Source organism: Octopus bimaculoides, chromosome 5 (genome assembly GCF_046866305.1).
Source record: "Octopus bimaculoides isolate indiv1 chromosome 5, ASM4686630v1, whole genome shotgun sequence".
Taxonomy (NCBI): domain Eukaryota; kingdom Metazoa; phylum Mollusca; class Cephalopoda; order Octopoda; family Octopodidae; genus Octopus; species Octopus bimaculoides.
In genome coordinates, this window is record NC_142932.1 from 70,691,175 (window position 1) to 70,714,332 (window position 23,158).

The 23,158-nt window shown below is 35.3% G+C and overlaps 1 protein-coding gene across 4 annotated transcripts in view; it reads right to left on the bottom strand.

Annotated features, from left to right (window-relative positions):
- The window catches only part of LOC106868231 (dopamine receptor D2), a 1,508,130-nt gene that overhangs the window by 591,102 nt on the left and 893,870 nt on the right, over positions 1-23,158 (bottom strand). For all 4 annotated transcript variants that reach the window (XM_089352396.1, XM_089352399.1, XM_089352398.1 and 1 more), the window contains one exon: positions 11,535-11,589. The gene's annotated coding sequence lies outside the window, so the exon portion shown is untranslated. Of the gene's footprint in view, positions 1-11,534; positions 11,590-23,158 lie in introns of those variants that run through there.

Genomic DNA, 23,158 nt, shown 5'->3' on the forward strand with positions numbered 1-23,158 from the left:
TTAAGGAAGCTGACAAATACAAACAAGAAATCATACTACCTAATAAATACGAAGAAGAAGAAGAAGAAGAAGAAGAAGAAGAAGAAGAAGAAGAAGAAGAAGAAGAAGAAGAAGAAGAAGAAGAAGAAGAAGAAGAAGAAGAAGAAGAAGAAGAAGAAACAACAAAAGCTATAAAACAAATGAAATCCAAACTAAAAGTAGGACAGCAACGGACCATGATAAAACGATGGCAAGAAAAGCCCCTACATGGTAAATACTGGGCTAAACTAAATGCAAAAGAAATAAACAAAGAAAAACCACAGCAATGGTTGAGAAGCTCAGGACTCAAAGCAGAGACTGAAGGATTTTTAATTGCTGCACAAGACCAAAGCCTCCCCACCAGAAATTACCAAAAACATATAATGAAAACAAACATAACAAGTAACTGCAGAATATGTGGAGATCGACAAGAAACAATAAATCATATTATCTCTGGGTGCCCAGTCCTGGCTAAGTAACTGGGACCTATATACACTGGAAGCTATGCCACAACTATGGAATAACAACAGAAAAAAGATGGTATAAACACACGCCAGAAAAGGTCACAGAAAACGAGAAAGCAACCATACTCTGGGATATGCCAATACACAGAGATAGAGAAGTTAAGGCCAATAGGCCAGATATAGTTGTCAAAGATCATGAAGAAAAAAAATGCTTTCTAACTGATGTATCAATACCAGCAGATGACAACGTCTCTCTAAAAGAAATGGAGAAACTTTCAAAATACAAAGACCTGGAAATAGAGGTAACTCTAATGTGGAATCTAAAAACAGAAACAATTCCTATTATAATAGGTGCTTTAGGTATAATAAAAAAATATTCAGACACATACATAACAAAAACACCAGTACTTACAAATATATGTAACATACAGAAAATTGCACTACTGGGCACAGCACACATCCTACGCAAAACACTTTCAATACAGTAACCATAAGAGCACCACAGCAAACCACAGCACATACCCAAGGCGCACAGAGCTGCGCTCGGTAGTGAAATGAAAGCACGTTATAAAAAATAAAGCTACTGAACAATAATAATAATAATAAAAATAATAATAATAATAATAATAATAATAATAATAATAATAATAATAATAACAATGACGATGATTACGATAATGATGATAGCTTGAAACTCAGGTAAATACCAACAAATTATTAACGATTGCCATATTGAAAAGAGAAATTAACTTCAGTGGTACTCCAGTACTTCACTAGTATATAATTTATCAACTGTAAAATGGAACAAAGCATAGACGATGGCGTTTGAGTTCAACTCGTAATGTGATCTCTGTTGAATGTCATTCTCTGGTCATATTTCTTTTCTAAATGGCTTATTCAGGCAAATTAGTCTCACAGTCTGAAACAAGAATAGACTTTTAACACCATTAAAAAATAATACCAAAATGCACATATTCTGAAACTATTGAATTGTGTTCCGAGTGAACCATTTTTTCTTTTCACACTTCATTCAATAGACTAAATAAAATATGAACATGAAAGTAACCAGAAGAAACCATGGCTGTTTTCATATTACGTAGATCTGTACCTATAGCTAGGGATAGTTAGCTTAATACACCCACATTTTCCCCCAAAGATATTACATGAAGAATGATTGATCAGTAGGAATTCTACTGAAGACACTGATTAAAGTATTCTGTATATTTATATGTATATAGTCAGTTGGATAATGATATTCAGCCTACATAGTGAGTATTATGGCATATTTTGAAATGTTTTAATTCACAACTCCTCCATACAGGCATATTACGTACCAGAGCTTTCAAACAGCTGAAAAAATTCCCGTTATTTACTATAAAGAACTAAACAAGGAAATGGAGGTGTTTAAGTACAACGTATAATAAAGAAAGATTATAAATATATATTTTACGTTTCAAACCTTCGCTCCTCGAGAGAAAGGAACACAAAATAAACAGGGCGAGAAAATGGAAAAAAGGTTTAGTCGCTGAAGATCTATCATGGCGAATGACGGACAGAGGAGAGCTAGGAAGAAGGGGAGTTAATAAGTTACTGGTGATCCCAAGATGATGGTGCGCGTGCATAGGTATGTGAGAGCGTGTATGTGCCTGTGGAAGGGGGCTGGTGACATTGACATGTGCGTGTGTGCATGTGTAGGTGTGTGGATGATGTTGTAGGTGCTGGGAAGTGGTCAGTGCTAGTATGTGCGGGTTGGTGTGATGTGGTGTGGTATGGTATGGTGGTGAGCAGGTGTGCAGGTGTGTGTTGTGGTGGTTTGTGATGTGGTGGTGTGTGGTGTAGTGTTGTGGCGTACGTATGCTTATATATATATGTCTATATATATATGATAGATCGCTAGCCACAACACATTGTTTTTCTCTCCTTTTTCGTGTTTCTCTCCTTGTTTCTTTCTTTGTTCCTTTCCGTGGAAGAGCGTCGCTCGAAACGTTAAAGACTTTTTCACTTCCTGATCGTTATACATATGCATCTAATTGTTTTCTACACCACCTATCTTCGACTTTTGTTTTTGTTTTTGTGAATTCTTCCCTATATATATAGGGTTCGGTAAAATAAGTACTGGTTGAGTCCTGGAGTCAGTTTCTCGTGTCCTATTATTGCTTATAGCTGCCTTTGTTATTACATAATATTCTACATGATCCGTTGATTCATATGGATAAACTACAATTTTAGTATGATAATTTTTCTTGCTGTGTGGCGCTTGGCTCCCCGCTCAATACAAAAATTGTGCTTCGTTGCGGTTAAGAGGGGATTTACCAGTTATTTTTAGAAATGTAGGTGCGACACTGCGCCGTCAGTCACAATTAGTGACAATGAGTTCTTCCTTTCCGGTTTTATATCGGTTATAGGCACCTTCGTTATTTTATATGTATATTTATACACGTGCGTGTATGTGTGTATATATATGTGTGTATATATATATATATGTGTGTGAGTGTGTGTGTGTATGCGTGTGTGTGTGTGTGTGTGACTATGAATTCACGCCTTTGATGCCTTGTGGAAAGTAGCAACATCTATACGCAATATTTCTAACGCTTGCTGAACAAAAAAATTCTACAAATACACACAGTATCGTGCAGACAGCAAACCACTACCCGCAATTCAAACATAATTCTGTTGAGTGTGATTATCATGTAATGGTTTCTAAAGCAATTAGGCTGCAAAATTACATTATTGATTTACTATAGGGAGATATTGAAATGGAAGTTATAGGTGTCTGTAAAGGAACCAATTTTAAAATCAAATCAATTTAGTTATTAATTATACATGGACTGGACTATTCCACTATAATAATTTCGCACATCTTGGTGAAACAAACCGATATACAGAGGGTAATGCACGAGCGCGCCCGCACACATACACATACACATATACACACAAGCACAAACGTGCGGTCTCGTTGTACAAACATATGTATGCTTGTACGGACATATAAATGTGTATGCATGTCTCTGTATAAATATGTCTATATAAATATAAGCATATACACACACACACATATATAAATACACATATATATGCATATATATATATATATATATATATATATATATATATATATATATATATATATATATATACACACACGTATGTGTATGTATATATATATATATACACGTATGTGTATGTATACATATACACACATATACACACGTATGTGTATGTATATATATGTATATATGTACTCATGAAAAATCGTTGACCAGTGACTATTCCTTTTTTTTCTCCGTGTTTTTCTCCTTGTTTTCTCCATATTCTTTCTGTTGAAGAGCGTAGCTCGAAACGTTAAAGACTTTCCGTATTCCCGAGCGTCATACTAATACATCCTTTTGTTGTTTACACCACCTGTTCTCGTCTGTTGTTGTTTTTTTTCGTACATTCTCCTATATATATATATATATATATATATATATATATATATATATATATATATATATATATATATATATATATATATATATATATATATATGTGTGTACAATTATGCTTATATATACATGTGTGGATATTTCGAGGTGAGTATTTTTATGCATGTAGGTATATATCTTTATATATAAATATTTTGGCATAACTATGTAATCACATACGATATTGAAATTATAATATATGCGTTTAAACGCAAGGGAAGTGATGCAAGGTTGGTAGAGAAGAGAAATTACAAATTATTCAGTTACTTTCTGTCATATAGGAAGTTTAAACTATTCCTACTTATTTTGTACACTACGATGAAGGATAAACTAGGTGCGGGATATATATACTTGTAATGTGACTGGTTTGTGTGTGTATACACGCGCGCACGCACACACACACACACACACACACACACACACACACACACACACACACACACACACACACACACACACACACATATATATATATATATATATATTCTTGATGTAGTTATACATTGGTGTAAGTCTCAGTTACCGATATTTTCGTAAATTCACTGGGAGGTAGTTCTTCCCTCTCCATCCTTACTTTCTGACAGTTATAGATTGTGTTTTAGTTGTTTTGCATGGGACCAAGATGCGTTCTCATTGCAGAATTCTTTATTGTACGTGAAAAACTGCAATATATAATTATAATATATCAACAACTGTACCCACTACGACCCGCAGACTACGTGCCCTTATATTTGATCGCATGAATTACACTCGCCAACAACAAAGTTATTGTCTAAATTCTTTTAGCTGATTTAGAACAATTCTGATGTGCTAAATCCAAAAATCACATTAGTTTTGCTCAATCAGCTCAAGTTTTTGAACTATGGCCACATGTTATTTTTTTGTTTTTGTTTACATGTACGGGTATTTTTGCTTTATATGAAGCAAAATTCTTTTTATATTTCTTGAAGTAAACGAACTTATTTTACAGGTGAATGAAATGGCTTCGACCAGATCTTGCACATGTAATCCCAACGTATTCTGTTACATCTGTGGTGAATACACCATTGTAACTAGCAGGAATCTAGTTACAAGTTTCATGAAACATGCTTACCATGCTTATTTTTGGTATTAAACTTTGTGACCAGGATAAAGCTTGGGCGCCACACATGGTATGCAAAGCATGCACCGAGAATCCGCGTCAGTGGACCATGAAAAACAAGAGTTGTCTGAAAGTTGGCGAGCTGTCAGAAACGTTAGCACGCGGGTCGAACTGCTTCACGGTATAACGGCTCCGTGAATTATTGTGAATTATTGTGAATACTGTTGTGTTACTTTGTGAAAACTGCCTCGGTAAACAATTGTGATTTTTGTGTAATTATTACGGTTACGTTTCACACGAGCTGCTGCATCTTTTCCCAGCTATGGCAAGTGGTAGTGTCTCCAGTATGGGGAGCTACGCCAAGGCCACTGCGGTGAGGAAGCCAGTGCCGCTGGAAACCAAGTTAATCAAGTTGGATATGGAGGAGGTGACCAGAAGCAGGAATTTGATAGAATGAGGGAGACTCATACAAATCCTGAGGAGAGTTGTGTATCGTACACAGGATGTCGAAACCTGTAAAACTGAAATGGTGACAGAAGAGGAAATCGAGGAGTGCCTGGGTGAAATTGTCAATGAAGCCACGTGCATCAACAAGTTCGGTAGGGAAGAGGTGAGGTTCGCCACTATAGAAGAGGCAACCATGCATGCTACCAACATTTTAAGAAGTGAAAAAATAGCATTACTACCAAGTTATAGAGGAAGAAGAAGTGTGAAAATATGTATCCCCAGAGTTACACCAGAAATTAAACCAGAGTGGTTGGTTGCAACATTGCTGGCTGCAACCAAGGAAATCGAAAGTACGCAAATGGTAGGGATTTGGACTCGAAATGTGACTTTTTGCCACATTCAAGGACATAGAAAGAATTCCCTACCAGATAGAAGTGAAGTATGAGAGAACGTTAAATGTTGTAGTCGAGGGAAGGAAACCAAATTGCTACATATGCGGGGAAGGAGGTCATATGAAGACCAAATGCCCCCTATATGAGTTCACACAGCCACAGCAAGAGAAAGCACAAGCAGAGGAGGAAAACATTGTAGACCACACTGAGGAAATGAAAGAGAGACAGAAGTGTGATAACAGAGAAAACAAAGGAGAAGAACGAAAATGCAGCTATTAACCCTAAAAAGCGAAGGAAAAATAAGTCAAAGGAACGGTCAACAGAAAAGAAAAAAAGAGATAGAAAAGCCAGAAACTAATAATGTACAAGAAGAGGAGGAGAGAACGGATAAAGATGTGAAATACAAGGGGGTTTTGATAAAGTACGAGAATTACGAGCAGATGGAGAAAAAAGTCGAGAGGTTGGAGGAAATAATAAGAGTGAAAATGTCAGAGAAATGTGCTGAGAAATGCATTTTGATACATGAGGAAAACTACTGCGAATACATAAGAGAACTTGGTGAAAATATAAGAACGAAATGGGTATGGTTGGTGGAGACACCACCCCCTAGAACTGATTATTTTCAGTTGATAAAGACGGAAGTAACAGTGATTAATGGAAGAAATATAACGCGAGTATTTCAATTTTATGAGTTGCAAAACCGTTAAAATGTATACATGATGTTTAAGTAAAAGTGAAAAACTGGATAAATGTAACCACCCGACTTCGGGGATCGAGTGGACATTGCGCCTCATTTTTTTCATTCTTGCATATTATCATTTTATATTAATTACCCCGATTTTATGTTTGCGTTTTGTACTGCCTTTATGTTTTGTGATGTCTTAAAATTCTTTGTATAGCCCTTTATGGGTAATAAAGAAATCGGCATTTCGTCTGCCGCTACGTTCTGAGTTCAAATTCCGCCGAGGTCGACTTTGCCTTTCATCTTTTCGGGGTCGATAAATTAAGTACCAGTTACGCACTGGGTTCAATATAATCGACTTAATCCGTTTGTCTGTCCTTGTTTGTCCCCTCTGTGTGTAGGCTCTTGTGGGTAGTAAAGAAATAAGAAGAGTTGTCTGAAGTCTAGAATTCCTATGGCAGTGACTGCTATTTCTGCGCTACTGATGTGACTGGGATCAACAGAAAGAACCGGGACGGCCTCAAATATCCTGATCTTCAATGAGCACCTCGTCCTTAGTTCACTGTAATGTAATTTCAGTACATGTCTTCGGAGAACTTCCTGACACTAGTGACGAAGAATCCTCCAGCGTTCATGAATATGAAGAAGAAAAAGTAGTTGATGCTTTACATCCGTTTTCCAAAAAGGAAATAAATGATCTAGTTCGTGGTCTCGGATTGTCAAAGTCCTCTACCGAACTTTTGGCATCCAGATTGAAGGGAAAAAAACCCCTCCTATCTGACAGTGCTTGATTCACCTTCTATCGCAACAGGCATCAAGATTGCCTCCGCTTTTTTCTCTGAAGACAAGGACTTGGTGTATTGTACAAATATTGCTAATTTTCTGCACAAGCTTGGAGTGCCACACTACGAACCCAAAGATTAGAGACTATTCATTGACAGCAGCAAGCGAAAGCTAACATGTGTTCCGCGGCACAACGGTAACCAGTTTGGGTATCCCTCGCTCACACGTCTACACTGAAGGAGAAGTATGAAGCGCTGAGGTATGTGCTGGAATTAATTCTTTATGATCACCCACAGTGGTTTATTTAGGTCGACCTGAAGATGGTGAATTTTTTGTTGGGACAACAGTCTAGGTTCACCAAGTACCCATGCTTTCATTGCATGTGGGATAGTAGGGACACTGCTCAGCATTACAAGAAGAAGGACTAGCCTTTGAGAGAGGAATTGGTGCCTTGCTAACTAAGAAACTCATAAACAACCTCCTGGTGGACAGAGACAGAATACTCTTCCCACCACTACACATCAAGCTCAGCTTGATCAAGCAATTCACTAAAGCTCTGGACAAGGATGGTGTCTGCTTCACTTACTTGTGCCAGGCTTTTCCAAGATTGACCATTGAGAAGTTGAAAGTTGGCATTTTGACGGTCATCAAATACATCAGCTCATCAGAGAGCCTGAGTTTGAAAACTCAATGAGCGAAGTGGAACTGGAAGCGTGTAAGGCTTCTATTCTGGTCGTGAAGATCTTGTTTGGCAACAAGACGAGGAACTACGCAGATCTCGTCACCGATATGCTGACTGATTTCCTGAAATCTTGGATGCAACATGAGCATTAAAATGCATTACTTACTCTCACATATGGATCGGTTTCCTGAGAATCTGGGACCAATGAGCGAAGAGAAGGGGGAAGAATTCCATCACGACATGAAAGAGATGTAGTCATGATGGCAGATTTGTGTTGGACTCTGAAGAGAGACATTCTAGAGGTTCGAATATACGGAAGTTCAAGGCCTGAATTTTGAACGAGGATGACGTAAGATTTAATTTACATGTACTTATCATTATCAGTGCCTACTATTCAATTTACAGTAATCGAAGTTTGTGACATTTAATCAGTAGTGTTAGAAACCCATTTTTTTAATCTTAAAAACCTATTTCGGATGAGATATATTAACAAAAATCAAACGATGTCAGAAACATGTAATCAATTTAATGAATAATACCCAAATCATCACACACACACACACACACACACACACACACACACACACACACACACACACACACACACACACACACACACAGGCATTAACAAAAATCAAGTGATAACGTCAGAAAACGGTTATCAATTTCGTCAGAAGATCGGACTTAGCATAGAAACCTGACCTGATCGAGAGAAGCGTATGTTATTTTCGGATTCAGCGGTGGAAAATTGTAAACTAATTGAAAAAACTAAAACACCTTACAAAAAATTTTATTCTTATCCAGTGTTATTGTAATATGTACTTATATGCATCTAGATAGATATTTACTTATATGCATTTACTATATGTATGCCGAAATGTCTTCATGTATTTTAAATTTGTATGTATGTATGTATTTATGCACGTCTCTGCATGTGTGCGTACATGCATGTGTGTGAGTGTGTGTGTGTGTGTGTGTGTGTGTGTGTCTGTGTGTGTGTGTGTGTATTATATGCAGAGAAAGAAAGATGTCCAAAGATAGAGGTTAGTATATACATCTATACATACATAAATGAATACATAACTGTGTGCTTATTTTATGTACAACTATATAAGTATTGTACTTCGACTATATGATATTAATTATGTAATGAATTAATGCATACATATTTATTTATGTATCTGCACATGCTAAACCTGAAGCTTTTGAAGTGCGTAGATACATGGATACCGATCGTATACACGCATACATATGAACACACACACATACATACATATATATATATACGTATATATATATATATATATATACATGTATTATATATATATATATATATATATATATATATATATATATGTGTGTGTGTGTGTGTGTGTGTGTAGAAGTGTGTAGATTACATGGATACCGATCGTATACACGCATACATACGAACACACACATACATACATATATATACAAATATACAAATATATATCCATGTAGTATACGTATGTATTGAATTTTCGGAAGACTCACTTATGTAAATTTCCTGATTTGTATGCATGCATACATCGTTTTGTTTCTCTATAAATATATGCATATATATAATTTTACTTTGTGTATTTATAGAGTTTTAATATATATTCATGTCTACATCAAATAAAACAAAAAATACTAAAGTTATTTACATTGCAGGTTATACTTTTATTTGATCGTACATCGTCATATATTTCGTACTTCGACTTCGTCTGTGATATTTGCATCATGTATGCATATATATTATAATTTAGAAGCAGTAAACATGCTTGGCTCGCTGAATTCCACATAGGATGAAACACTGTTTTCTTAGTTGGAAATTTGGAAGAAAAAAAATATAAGATTACTTTCAATTTTTTGTTTCGTTCGTTTTCAGATTTCTCTTTTTAAATCTCAAATATTTATATTTTGGATTAAAGTAAAGTAAAATTGAGCATTATGAAAATCAATTACATTGCTGTGTAAAATAATTTAAAATTAAGATTAATAAGTTTTTATGAAGATTCTCTCCGAATTATTTTGGTCTAATACATGTAAAAGCAATTATTCTACTTCTTTAAATTTATATTTATCTTTTAACTGTTTTAATCTTTAATTCTTTTTTGAATTATATCTTACGTACAAACTATAATGTGTGTGTATACACACACAAACACACACATATATACGGATGAATGTATGTTAATGTTTGTACGCAAAATATAAGTAGGTAGTCAGAATTTGGGATAATTATTTATTTAGCGCTTTCATCTCGTTTCAGACATATGTGTATGTGAGCGTGCGTGTATATATGTGTCGTGTGTGTGTGTGCGTGTGTATAAAGCCCACTCTGTCACTCCCATACTTTATGTATGTACGTATATATATATGTGTGCGTGTGTGTGTGTGTGTGTGTGTGTGTGTGTGCTTGTGTGTGTGTGTTTGTGTGTGCGTAGCCCTGTGTTTGTACACATAGATATAATTATGGACATATATATACGTATGTATAATATGAGACAAAGAGAGAGAAAAATTATTCTAGAAAAATATCTACGAAGATATTCAATGATATCTAGCAAATTCGTATACACATACACCTACACCGCTATAACTACCAACACACGCATAGATATATTATACCTTTACCATATAGTCATATACCTGACCATATAGTCATATCAGCATTCGAGCTGAACTATATGAGAAAGAGAGCAAAGAGGGGAAATGTTATTTAGATTAGAAATCATAGAAGTTTTTTCATACTACGTCATTTATGAACTTGCATCCTATTACGGATGAGTAAAAATAATTATTTTATATATTTCGGTATGAATAAATTTACATATATTGGCAGATATAACTTCAATTAATGTACCTAGACACAGATACTAGTATATCTCTCCGCCTATACGCACACACTCACACAAACACACACATATATGTACACATACATACTTGCACGTATACATATATAGATAGATTGATAGATGGATACAGGCATAAATATATGAATATATATGCAGATAAGCATGTGTGTGTGTACATGTATGTGTACATATACATATATATATGTAATTATATGCATATATATATATATATATATATATATATATATATATATATAATATGCGCCTATATTCACAGGCACTCACACACATAAACACATACATATATATATGTTATTAAAATTGTTACATTATTTCCTAAGCTGTACTTCCGTTGCAGTTGTATTTGTTTTCCCTGTCTAATTTCATTATTTTTTTATATTAATGGTGGTTATAAAAAAATGTAGCATGTTTAAGGTATATGCCCTCAACCAAAAGATTACAAATCAAAATCCATGCGAATAGTATAACATTTGCAGAGACATTAATTTGGTAGAAGGCTTATATCAAACCTACTTTGGGTTACCGGAACATTTATCCGAAGTTCACTGTCGTAAATTTTACAAAATAACGCATTCTCTAATATGAAACATAGTTCGTAAAGAGAAGTCAAGGAAAAGTAATAAAAGAAGTTCAACTTACGATAATAATTCAAATTGAAGTCAACATCCTTCTAAGTGTGTATATGGCCAATGAACTGAAATGAAATATTGGAGACTTTAAAATATATACGAAACATGGACGACGAGTAATAAACAGTTAATGAGAAGAAAAGTCACATTACGTAAATAAGTAATGTAGACAGATTTATGCGAAAATATTAAAGTTTTATTTATCTGATATATGTTATTTCCTCTTAAAACGTATGTTGCATTCTTGATTCAGAAAAAAAATCTCTATATCGCATGTGAGTTGATGACTATTGTTTATACCACAACAGTCAGTGACCCGATAGTTCTTACATCATATGATACTTCTACTCAAACGATCCCACTTTCATTTTCAGCATTGCGTGTCCACAACTCCACAGCTACACTTAAGAGGAGGTTTCGCTGCTATCTTTATTACACTAAAAGGCCATATATATATATATATATATATATATATATATATATATATGTATATATATATATATATATATATATATATATATATAAATGTATACATAAATACATACATATCTGCATACCTACATATATATGTGTATATACATGCATATATGGATACAGGACATCAGAAAAAACGTAGACAATATGAGAAACGAGCCATATATTGGAGAGAAAAAAATATTCTATAGAGAACATTCTCTTCATTAGTTGTCCCCTGTTTTATCTACTCCGTGTTTCAGTCATTTGACTGCGACCATGCTAGAGCACCGCCTTTAGTCGAAGAAATCGACGCAACGACTTATTTTTTGCAAGCCTAGTATATGTTTAATCGGTCCTTTTTGCGGAATCCCAAAGTTTCGAGGGTGTAAACACACCAGCATCGGGTGTCAATCGATTGTGGGAGAACAAACACAGACACACAAACATATACATACATCATACATATTTCTGCCAACCAAATCCACCCACAAGTGTATGGTCGGAGAAGGCACTTGCCCAAGTTGCCAAGTAGTGGGACTGAACCTGAAACCATGTGGTTGGTAAACAAGCTACTTATTACGCATCCACTCCCGCGCCTATATATATATATATATATATATATATATATATATATATATATATAAAAGAAGTGTAAAAATTGATATTAATTAGATTAATATCAATTAAAACCAGTGGCCCAGCATATTGAAAAGAATCTGAAGATTCAGAAAATTATATATTACATACATATAAGAGGAATGACCACTAGGTGGATTCCTAATATACTAAATGAAGACCCCTTATGGTCTAACCACTAAAAAATTTGGCAAAGGCCAAAACGTAAAGCGAGCAAGAATAATGAAAGGCTACAAAATATACTGATTAGTCATGGTATGTGACTAATCACTATATTTTGTATCTTTTCATTTGTCTTGCTTGCTTTCCGTTCTGGTGTTTGCCGAATTTTCTTGAGAACAAATTTTCTTAGTGGTAAGACCATATTGGGTCTACATTTAGCATATTAGGAATCTACCTAGTGGTCATTCCTCTTATATATATATATATATATATATATATATATATATATATATATATATAAAGTGTAGTATATTGCCACTTAAGTGTGGCTGACCCCTAGGGGTGGATGTTACTGTTGCTTTTAGCCCCAGGAGGACATCTCCTCCAGCTGGCTTATCGACACACGACTGTGTCCTGTTTGCCAAGGGAAGTTATCCCTCTCACCTCGGTCAGCAGCACGAACGTATCCGGATTTCAGGGTTATTTCCCTTCGTCGGCGTTCGACAGCTGATGACCTTGGTGAGAGAGACAAAAACCTGGCAAACCTTATATCTTCTTTTCCAGTGAAATTCTTCACTGATATTGAAAAGGTGAAAACAAGCAATGTTAATTCTCTAAATGAAGTATTAACAGTAACTGCACGATAAAGTGTAGTATATTGCCACTTAAGTGTGGCTGACCCCTAGGGGTGGATGTTACTGTTGCTTTTAGCCCCAGGAGGACATCTCCTCCAGCTGGCTTATCGACACACGACTGTGTCCTGTTTGCCAAAGGAAGTTGTCCCTCTCACCTCGATCAGCAGCACGAACGTATCCGGATTTCAGGGTTATTTCCCTTCGTCGGCGATCGTGTGTCGATAAGCCAGCTGGAGGAGATGTCCTCCTGGGGCTAAAAGCAACAGTAACATCCACCCCTAGGGGTCAGCCACACTTAAGTGGCAATATACTACACTTTATCGTGCAGTTACTGTTAATACTTCATTTAGAGAATTAACATTGCTTGTTTTCACCTTTTCAATATCAGTGAAGAATTTCACTGGAAAAGAAGATATAAGGTTTGCCAGGTTTTTGTCTCTCTCACCAAGGTCATCAGCTGTCGAACGCCGACGAAGGGAAATAACCCTGAAATCCGGATACGTTCGTGCTGCTGATCGAGGTGAGAGGGATAACTTCCCTTGGCAAACAGGACACAGTCGTGTGTCGATAAGCCAGCTGGAGGAGATGTCCTCCTGGGGCTAAAAGCAACAGTAACATCCACCCCTAGGGGTCAGCCACACTTAAGTGGCAATATACTACACTTTATCGTGCAGTTACTGTTAATACTTCATTTAGAGAATTAACATTGCTTGTTTTCACCTTTTCAATATCAGTGAAGAATTTCACTGGAAAAGAAGATATAAGGTTTGCCAGGTTTTTGTCTCTCTCACCAAGGTCATCAGCTGTCGAACGCCGACGAAGGGAAATAACCCTGAAATCCGGATACGTTCGTGCTGCTGATAGAGGTGAGAGGGATAACTTCCCTTGGCAAACAGGACACAGTCGTGTGTCGATAAGCCAGCTGGAGGAGATGTCCTCCTGGGGCTAAAAGCAACAGTAACATCCACCCCTAGGGGTCAGCCACACTTAAGTGGCAATATACTACACTTTATCGTGCAGTTACTGTTAATACTTCATTTAGAGAATTAACATTGCTTGTTTTCACCTTTTCAATATCAGTGAAGAATTTCACTGGAAAAGAAGATATAAGATTTGCCAGGTTTTTGTCTCTCTCACCAAGGTCATCAGCTGTCGAACGCCGACGAAGGGAAATAACCCTGAAATCCGGATACGTTCGTGCTGCTGATCGAAGTGAGAGGGATAACTTCCCTTGGCAAACAGGACACAGTCGTGTGTCGATAAGCCAGCTGGAGGAGATGTCCTCCTGGGGCTAAAAGCAACAGTAACATCCACCCCTAGGGGTCAGTCACACTTAAGTGGCAATATACTACACTTTATCGTGCAGTTACTGTTAATACTTCATTTAGAGAATTAACATTGCTTGTTTTCACCTTTTCAATATCAGTGAAGAATTTCACTGGAAAAGAAGATATAAGGTTTGCCAGGTGTTTGTCTCTCTCACCAAGGTCATCAGCTGTCGAACGCCGACGAAGGGAAATAACCCTGAAATCCGGATACGTTCGTGCTGCTGATCGAGGTGAGAGGGATAACTTCCCTTGGCAAACAGGACACAGTCGTGTGTCGATAAGCCAGCTGGAGGAGATGTCCTCCTGGGGCTAAAAGCAACAGTAACATCCACCCCTAGGGGTCAGCCACACTTAAGTGGCAATATACTACACTTTATCGTGCAGTTACTGTTAATACTTCATTTAGAGAATTAACATTGCTTATATATATATATATATATATATATATATATATATATATATATATATATATATATATATATATATATATATATATATATATATATATATATATATATATATATATATATTTACATGTATATACATATATATATTATATACATGTTGTATATGCGTTTAGCTTGTTCGCCGGGTTAGTTTCATAGCAATGGGCTCGGTAGATTATCTGAAAGATCAGCTACAAATTCAGAATAGATTTGAGGCTTGTAATTGCCAAAAACGCTTGTACAGATGTTTTGACTGCCTAGCACAAAAGTGTCCCCACTTCATGTATAAAACCCTTTTATATATCTCTTGTTCTTCATATGATTCTCTACAATAGTACTTTCTTATGAATTTCATAGACCCGCTAATTCGGAGAAACATTTTACTCTTATAGTTAGGGTCAAAATTCACCAACACCGACTGCGTATTGCAACTTGTCATCACAATCTGGTGATTTCACCGGTTGCATCAAACATATTTTAAAACTTCCTGACTTTGGATCAGGCGAGGCAAAATGTTATTAAATGTGTATTTCGTGAATTTCAATTGGAATCTTAACAAGAAAACCTTAGTAGATACGAGATGAACATGGTATAAATTTTCAAGTGGATATTTCTAAAAATATTACGAGCACAAATGGAGTTTGAGTAGGCTTGATTCTCCAGAAAAGCATGCCTGAGGATAAACACAAAAGAAAATTAGTCCAAGCTACATTTTGAACTACAGCAGCGTCTTCTTCATTGTTTCTACATAAGCACTAGCTGCTAGTGTAATTTTATCTTTGCGTTTGTTTTAGTAAAAACAATATCATAAGAATCAAGTATTCTCATTCATCGTGCACGATATAATTTGTGTGCTTTCCCTTCTTTAATGAGTTGGTTAATATTCCGATATACATACTATTTCGTCACACAACAGATTATCTGACAACTAGTCAGCACATACAAAGTAACATTAAGTCTTCCTGGTTGTTTGTTAGCTAGAGGGTTTCTTCCTTCGGGTAGAAGGAATTTTAAGGTCACAAGTTGCTCTTGGCTTAAAGCTAGCTTATACCTAATGATCGGCATAGTAGGCCTTATTCAGAAACTCTTGTGTCTAATAACGATAACAGTAATGAATCCGCTTTATAATATACATGATTTGCAGGAAATTGCCTATCTACTGTCATCTTTTAATTACCAACTTTTTGCAAATTTTCAATCTGTCTATTGTTCACCGTTTGTCCACTTACACAAACTTACGTACAAGAATTACATCCACCCATACACATATGTATTGTACAGAGACACACACGTTTACATATAATCATAAGCACTAGCAAAATATCCTCACATACAGCGACACACACTGCCGTAGACACAGATATATACGCACACACGCACATATATATACACACATATACACCTAACAAATACAAACGGACTCATACACACGCTCTCAAACGTAAATACAAACACACACAGTTACACACACCCAGTCACGCACATAACACAGCACCTGGCTTTTCGATCCCACACCCTACTACTGTACAGCCTACTGCTACTACCCTGTTAGTTCCACCCTCACACTTGCACTCACATAAAACACATGAACACCTATACATTATCCCACGAATCACTCCCTTATGTACTAACAGACTGCCCGCAAACCGCACATGTACACACACACGCACGTATAACCAGACATATACACATATACACTCCAACACGCATACATACAAAAGTATCACATACACGCGCGCACTCACATGTAAGACATACCTGTATACACTTTAGATACAAACACACACAATAGCACACACGCACACAAACACACAATGACCACTTTCGCACACTCCTTTCTTCAAAAACCATATTCTCTATTTGTCTCCGACTTCTAGTCTGTTATATTTCGGCTATGTTAACGACAATTGACTTTTTTCTGGCCTATCAGCTTTTTCTTCGTTCTCCTCTTTCTCATTCTTTGCATTTCTATTCGACGAAATGACATACTCGAAACATCATGTCTGCTATTTTCCATCTAAAACTTTCATTGAATGTTTATCTAATATATTCTCTCTGTGCGTACAATTGACCTTCGTTTCTGGGGGTTTTTTCTGCTTTACCCCCTTATATATATATATATATATATATATATATATATATATATATATATATATATATATATATATATATATATATATATATATATATATTATGTACATGGAGAGAGAGAGAGAGAGAGAGAGAGAGAGAGAGAGAGAGAGAGAGAGAGAGAGAGAGAGAGAGAGAGAGAGCCACTAATCCATTTTATCTCCCCTCTCTCTTTATTTTCTCTCTTTCCTCATTTCTGTTTTTCTTTCTGTTCAAGAGCGTAGGCTCGAAACGTAAAAGACTTTATCACTTCCCGAGCCTTAAACTAATACATCTGATTGTTGTTTACATACCCGTCTTCATCGCTTTTTTTTGTAAATTCCAACTATGTATATACATGTATATATATAACATATATCCATTTATTATTGTAACTTTGTATAACAATTTGCTTGTGTATACTGCCAAGAATTTAGAATGATCATAGAAACCAACGGTGAGCTTATATACATATTTATTTCTTCATCGCCCTAACTATTTACTTATTGGCCTGCCACCTTCTCCGCTTGTCAATTAGTCTGTTTCAAGCAGACACATATCTGTCTGTCTTATAGAAGTGTTTGTTTCAATTGAAAATTTTTATGTGTAGTTACACACAAGGTTTGAAGTGTAACAATGATATAAGAAATATTGTCAGACGCTGGTTGCGTCTAAATAATGGCAGCATGACCGAAAATAATGTTTAGAAAATAACAGCAGCCAGGAACAAAGCAAGTAATGAAAGATGCTATCTGAATACAAATACATATGCACACGCGCGCGCGCGCGCGCGTGTGTGTGTGTGCCTATGCGTTAATGGATTCGTGTTATATACATATATACGTATATATTTATATATATATATATATATATATATATATATATATATATATATATATATATATATATGTATATATATATATATATGTATATATATATATGTATATATATATATATATATATATATATGTATGTGTGTGTGTGTGTGTGTGTGTGCGTGTGTGTGTGTGTGTGTGTGTGAATGTATGTTTGTATGTATAAATATATAAGTGTAGAGGTAGCCATTACCATGGTGACTAATAACTTGTATCAGATATATATCATAGTGCAGTCACTAAAATGCACTTACTGTACTGTGTGTCCATTATCAAGGGAGGAATAGTCAAACTGAATACATTTCAAATGAAGATCTATTCGTTTAACAATTCACAGGCTTGCTGACTTCATTGGCTCTTCATTTACATTGAATACTCGGAAAATAACGAGATTATTATTTTCATGAACAGCAAAGTACTAAATTGGCACAACACCGATATAGGAATGGTGCTATAAATTATATAAATTTCCATCACCGTTTTACCAATATTTTAACAGTTAAGACTAAAGAACTTTAACAGTTTTTACCACGCGTACTGCAATTTGGCGCTGAATTTTGTTTATATTGCCGAGTGAAGGACAAAATATAAACATATGCTTGATAGTTTAAATCATCTCGGAAAGAAAGCTTTAAAGTTTTTTATTCATCCAGCTAAGGATAACTAAAAATTTAATCAACGCATTAGTTAATAGATTATATTGGTATCGGTTCGTTGACAAAGTTAAAAAATTATACCAACCACATACCACACCCAGCAAAGGCAAGGAATGCAATACTTGTTGAAATCAGTTGAAATCAAAGAATAGATACGTTATGTTGGACTGAGTGTGCATGAATGAAAATACACAAAACCACAGAAATAATCTAACTACAAACTAATATTTGGAAAAAAATGCACCTAAATTACAATGATTAGAGAATAGTTTACGACATATCTAAAAGCCATGTTAAGTTGTTGAGAAAGAAATATAAGAGGTGCGTTTCTAAGTACAATAAAAGTTGTGACCACCAAGTTAACACTGTTATATAATATACAGAAATATAAAACCTTTCCTACGATAATTACACACACACACACACACACACACACACACACACACACACACGCCAACTCACTGTTGACGTGCATGAAACCTGACTAGAATGGAAAACAATATTTGATAACGATAACGTTCAATACGATTACTCTGCACAAAATCAAACAAACAAATAAACAAAAGAATAGAAATGTTATATCTTGCAAAAGTGCATTTTGTAAATACTCCAAAACATGGTCTTAAAACCCACTATTAAATTTTAATCAGACAAGGTACGAGATTCTTACCAGATCACTGTAACCAATTAATGAACGCATATAGAAAAGGAATTAAGGAAAAAATATGAAACATGAATAGTATAGCGTGTTCCGTATAACATCCATTTACACGAATAGGAATATATCCATACGCTCATGCATGCATACATACATACATACATACATGCATAGATAGGTGTGTGTATAACAACATTCATATATATACAGGGTGTGTAAGATATTTGAGGACAAATTTATGTTTATAAAAAAAAACAGATATATAACAGATAACATCATTTATCAAAAAAATTTATGAGGATAAAAATGAACCTTTTTTTTCCATAATGTCATTCAATAAAGCCACCTTTAGCCTCAACACATGCTTCTGTGTGAGATGTAAATCATCTACATGTTCGAATCAATTGGTCCTGGTTCATTTTGCACATTAATCTGACTACGGCAGCTTTCATACAATCTTTGGTGTAATAGTCGTGCTCATTGGCCTCTCTCGCAACAACGCTCCACATGTAATAGTCCGATGGTTTGGGATCTGGAGAATTAGGAGGCCAAATGTTTGTGGTTATGCGATCATTAAAATTTTCAACCGTCTATTCCTGTGTTACTAGATCCATGTATGATAGTGCAGAGTCTTACTGAAACACATATGGCCTTCCATTGCATACACTGTCTATCCAGGGTTTAACAATTATTTCCAGGACCTGAATTTAGGCGGCAAAGTTAAGTGTAAGGCCTTGTGGAAAGAGGTAAGGAGGCATCAGATGACCTTCATTGCTGACAACCCCTAAATCCATGAAAGTTGCAGGAAATTTTGTATGCAAAACACTTGGAACTTCAGAAAAGGTTTGCACGTAACCATCCATCATTTCTTCCGTTAACATTTTGATGTTGGTCGAAGTTTTTTTCGTTTGAGAAAAACTAAGTTAAATCTTCTTCTGCTGGATTTTTCAGTTTCTGTAAGAGCCTTTTAGGCCTGATGTAGTGATTTTCTTTTGCTTTTTCGTACAAATTGACCTTTCCTCATCATATAAGACATAACTGATGTCTTCGTGGACAACATTTCTCACTGTTCCTTCTGACACATGAAGATATTTTGCAATTGACCTCATGGACCTTCTGGTATTGTAATAAATGGTCTGTTGAAATTACTGGATGAATTCAGGCATTCTGATAATTTCAGAGCGTTTAGAATGCTGTTTATGCTTTGATACTGGTGATACGTTCCCCCCTTCAATATCTACCTCCTTACCAACTTTGTAGACGAAAGATCTGGCAACATTTAAAACTCGATATATCTCCGGATCACAATGCTCAGCCTTTATAACCACAATAACAGCATGCCTCTTTATTTATTCAATAAGCTGAGGATCTGCCATTATTACTTTCTGAAAAAAAAGATTACACAGAGTTCGCAAATAATGGAGGAATGATCTCCCAAGAAGGTATGTCCTCAAATACCTTACACACCCTGTATATATATATATATATATATATATATATATATATATATATATATATATATTTATATATATATATATATATATATATATATATATAATTTTTTGTTGGCAATCCATCGCTTACGACGTCGAGGGTTCCAGTTGATCCGATCAACGGAACTGCCTGCTCGTGGAATTAACGTGCACGTGGCTGAGAATTCCACAGACACGTGTACTTTTAATGTGATTCTCGGGGATATTCAGCGTGACACAGTGTGACAAGGCTGGCCCTTTGAAATACGGGTACAACAAAAACAGGAAGAAAAAATGAGAGAAAGTTGTGGTGAAAGAGTACAGGAGGGTTCACCACCATCCCCTGCCGGAGCCTGGTGGGGCTTTAGGTGTTTTCGCTCAATAAACACTCACAAAGCACAGTGTGAGGATCCAATGACCACGAGTCCGCTACCCTAATCCCTGGGCCATTGCGCGTCCACAATATATATATATATATATATATATATATATATATATATATATATATATATATATATATATATATATATATATATATATATATATATATATATATATATATATATATATACATATATATATATATAGAGAGAGAGAGAGTTAGCGAAAGAGTGAGAGAGATTTTGGCTAAATTACAATAATGAAACTATGTCTCTGGTAAGAGACCGATTGTTTCATGGTGAGAAATTTGAAAAACTAAGCAAAGAACACAAAACATATTCATCAATATACATTTATATAAAACTTTTGAAATGTCTCTTCATTACTTCAACGTTTTTATGCAGTCATTGTTCGCAACTTCTTGTCTCCTTTCTGTACTGCTTCTAGTTTGTCATTCGGTAAAGTGAATCTCTTTACATATTTGTCTGGTGCTGCAATGTTCAATGTGAAAATAGACTAGATGGCATGAATGCAGCCATTGTTGCATCGACACTTATTGTTCCTCAAAATTCCCAAGAAGAAAGTGATTAATTAAACTCATTGAAAACAGTATATACACATGAACATAAACGTACACACACGTGTGTGTGTGTGTATGTATATATATATATATATATATATATATATATATATATATATATATATATATATATAAATATATATGTAGACATATATATATAGATAGATAGATAGATAGATGCGTGTTTCTGCTTGTATATTAAGCTGTGAATATATGTATATAGATTTTAATGTTTGAATGGCTACCCTACGTACAGTAAAAGTTATGCTCGTACATTATTGACACAAAATAAATACTTTGAAGATGTTTGATATGATTTCATTTCTTATTTTTCTTCATCGTGTTAGCTGTACAGTTATCTGCATTAAAGACACGGGATTCTTTAAGCACACTCATACTGGAGCCCACGTAGAATACAAAGCCCTGGTTAAAGATTTACATTCAATGCCCAGAATCGTTACCACCTCTGCAGATTGGATTCTTTCATTCGAGTTTGTCCTGTTTTATTTTAAATTTATAATTTACTTTCTATGTTTGCTTGACCACTCTGCTACATTTCTCTCCCATCCTCCCCCTCACACACACACACATGTATATATGTATGAATGAGTGTTTGAGTATATATGTGTATATATATATGTTTACAGAGAGAGAGAGAAAGAGAGAGAGTGTGTGTGTGTGTGTGTGTGTGATTGTGTGTGTGTGTGAGGAAGAGAGAAAAATGCATATCCTCCCTCGACCACTATGTTGAAGTGGTTGATAAGCTTATGTCTTCCTGAGAACCTGAAAAGGAAGCTGTTAGAGCCTTAGTGTTCCTGATTGGTTTCCCCCACTCGAAAGTGAAGACTGATGTTCCAGTCTATATGTACTCCGTAAGTAATTGACCCTGGAATGCACAAGACTTTATATTAATTCACAAAACGTCTAGAAAGGTCACAAGAAGCTAAAGCATTTGAAGGAGTTCGAATTATTGGTAATAAGGATGAGGATGTGATTGAGGTAATTTTAAGCTCTGTAATAGACCATATATTTGATGACATGAGGCGTCATTTTTAAATTTAAGAAGTTCATACACAGAGACATGATTCAACTTCAATTGTAACCCTGTTAATATTTTTGTATGTCTTGAGACACATAACAACATGTTTAATGCCATCAAATGTAATACAAGAATAATAAAAACATATGAAATCGAATAAAAGCGATATGTAATTGCTAAAATCGATGTTGTAGTTTGCAA